This window comes from Teleopsis dalmanni, chromosome 2 (genome assembly GCF_002237135.1).
Source record: "Teleopsis dalmanni isolate 2A chromosome 2, ASM223713v2, whole genome shotgun sequence".
In the NCBI taxonomy this organism is placed as follows: Eukaryota; Metazoa; Arthropoda; class Insecta; order Diptera; family Diopsidae; genus Teleopsis; species Teleopsis dalmanni.
Window position 1 is genome coordinate 125,276,282 of NC_051847.1, and position 3,390 is coordinate 125,279,671.

Consider the following 3,390-nt stretch of genomic DNA (forward strand, 5'->3'; position numbering starts at 1 on the left):
TTCATTGAAGTGTTTTCACTTCACTTCGCCTTTTTTTGTGGACGAGTATATTTGTTTGTAGTATCTCTGGTCGCCTTCTTCATTTACTCTATTTTGGATTGTACCGCTCAATTCTTGGCAAATCCAAAAGCCAACTTACACAAAGTTAATGCAACTTTTGTTTTAATTCAGAAAAAAATCAATTTTTTTTCTTTGCTTGAGTGGTATTCACCCGTAATGGGTATGAATCCTTTAAAGCGGTTGTATTAAAATAAAAATGGCCTCTGGTTGTACTGAATGTGGTTCATTCGTTGCACTAATGAATTTTAATGAAAAAAGCAACAACATCTCAAAAAGGACTAGCATAAATAAAAACAGGGAACACAGAAAAAATGTAAAGTGGCAACTCTAATAATGTTGAAATTTATTCACTGAAATACATAAACAGAGATTTAAATATTCTTAAAGCCTAACGAAATTATTTTTCCTTTAATTTTTTTGTAAAAACTTACTTAAAAAAAAATAAATTTTATTTAAGTTTCTATAAATGTCAACCAACTTTTGGATACATAATCCACGTACTATAATGCGATGTCAAGCATTCAAACTACTTAAGTAGTCCTTATCTTTACTCAATATACGATTTCTTTAATGAACAAAAAAAAATCAACTTTTAAGAGTATAGAATCATCGAAGCGATGTGGACCGATGTAAAGTGGGCTGCATATTGAGCGAAGACACTACACCTTGATTATTGCCATCATTGTTGCTTACTATGCTGCTTGTATATTCAAAATGTATTCGAAAGTGGACTTTATCGAATCTTCTCTGAATAGTTTAATATACCTAACATAACTTTCAGTAACATGTTCGTTTAATGGATATCGAACTATGGAGTTTGAAACTACTATATAATAATAGTTAAAAGGCTGTGTAAAAAATAAGACAATACTTTCCTTTAAACAAAATTGAAACCAACAATGCAAAACGATTGCAAGTCATCTTTTGAGGCAGAAGGTTAAAGAGAAAAAAAATTAATTAATAAATATTGGGTTTATATATCAAAGAGGCCCAATGCTCCAATAGGAGATACAGGAATTGATGATGATAATGTTGTCAAAGTAATAATCAAAGTTATATATATTTATGTAATAAAAAACTGGTTAAACTCATTTCTTATATTCCTATCTTCTCTTCTTTCTTTTATTCCCTCAAAATTAAAATGATCATTTAGTAACGTACTTTTGATACCTCAAATAAAAATAAATATGCTTACAGCAAACAATTAATATTTTATTGTGGTTGTAGCTCTGAAAATGGGGAAGAAACTGTGCTCCATCACATGTGTCAGTGCCCATCTTTAGCTAGAAGAAGTTTTAAAATCTTCGGCGCTCCTTTCCTTACCGTTCTGTCTCAGCTGTCACCTTGCCAAATTAGGAACTTAGCCAAGTTTATGGAACTGTCAGTTTAGTTTATCTTTACATAATGTGGGAGTCGTTGCGTTCTTTGGCTATATTAACATAGACTAAATGTAATTTTTACCTAATAGAGGAGTCGTTGCCTTTTTTGGTGAATGGTTGTATACCATCACATGTATCAGTGCCCATCTTTAGCTAGAAGAAGATTCAAAACTTGCGGTGCCCCTTTTCTAACTGATCTGTCATTCTGCAAAATCAGGAACTTAACCAAGTTTATAGAACTGTCAGTTTAGTTCGTCTTTACATAACGGGGGAGTCGTTGCGTTCTTTGGCGAATGGTTGTATACTAACATTTACTCTATTTATTAACAAATGCCTATCCTGTTGTACCACAACGAATCATTATTTGTGCTCAAGTGGTCTTTCTATCTTTCTTGCGTACAATGCCGACACTCCAACGAAAAGAAACTTCGATTGAAAATCTCTCAAATTACAGGTATCTTAATTGGGTTTAGTAAAATACATTGCTAAACTCAATGATTTCTATTTAATGTATGCAACAAATATTGCCAAATTTATTTTATTTGATGTACAAAAGTTTATAATAGGTTCATAGCAAAGAGTCTATGAACCTAAAGTGGACATAATCTCTCAACCAGAAGTGAAGAAACCGTTGTTTATCCATATCTTAAGAACTGGTCGGCAAACTTATTATTATTGTAATGCCTTTTAGAGCGTAGCGAGCATAGATAATCGCTGAGACTTCTAAATAGTCATTTAGAAATGAAAGTTTAGTATCTTAGTGGGGTAGTGTATTTAGTCTAGTATTTTTTCATTATTTTTTATGTATTTTAGATAAATTTAAATCAAATTTATTTTCTCTGTCCACATTTTGTTGCTTTAAAATAAATTTAAAGGAATAAACCTTATTTAATGCTTCATATTGAAATTGTTTACAAGAAGATCTGTTGGCATTTATCTTATGAATAAAATTTGAAAAATATGCCTTCAGTTAATATTATTTCCCTGAGCAATCAATATGCAAGCATTGAAATAAAAATCATTTTGAGTTCGCTCGTTTTTATTGCCCGACAATTTGACTTCACCACTGCAAATCAAAAAAATAGACACGCAGACAAAATATTATTTATGTTTATTTACACTAGGAAAGGGCGGAGAATTGTACGAAATATGTTCACAGCCGCAAAAGTAAACAAATAAAAATCGTGCATAAGGACAAATGAAATAAAAAGTAAGAACAATAAGATTGACGAGAAAAGAAAAAAAAATAATAATAAAACCGAAATATTATTTTCGACGCTTCGAGACACAGAGCCAAACACAATGAGTAATAAAGTCAAATATATATACACCTACCTCGTTATCCTTGTCAGCATCCTTGATGTGTTGTGCAATAAATCTGACCGCACGTAATGCCTGCAGGACTTCGGGTGTTAAGTTGCGCGGAATCACATTATCGGAATCTGTCAATATAAAAGATTGAAATAAAAAACCACAAAAATAGAAAAAATATATATAAAAAATGGACGAAATGGCAATAACAAGGACACGTGCCGCGCTTTGCGTAAACAACAAAATTGAAATAAATAAATAAGCATTTGACAAAAATGTAAAATATTATTAAACCTTCCCGGGCCAATTTTCATTTTTAATGTGCCACTTTTCCAAAATTGCTTATAATTTTTGTGGACATATTTGCATATTTATTTGCTTTAAAGCCTCCCTTCAAATTTTCTATTTCTTCCCTATTTGAACACTTACCAATCGAATGTGCTACGCCGTTGTCGTAGGTTCCATCCTGGCTGTCCTTAAACTCACTGGGAAAATCGCTAATACTATCCCTGTAATGTAGCGTTACAACAATTAAGCAAAAATTATTTTCGTTTGTATTTTAATGATTAACTTTAGATAATGAAAACAATTGATTATGCTTATTAGTAAAATTGTAATGAGTTTTTTATTATGAGTGATA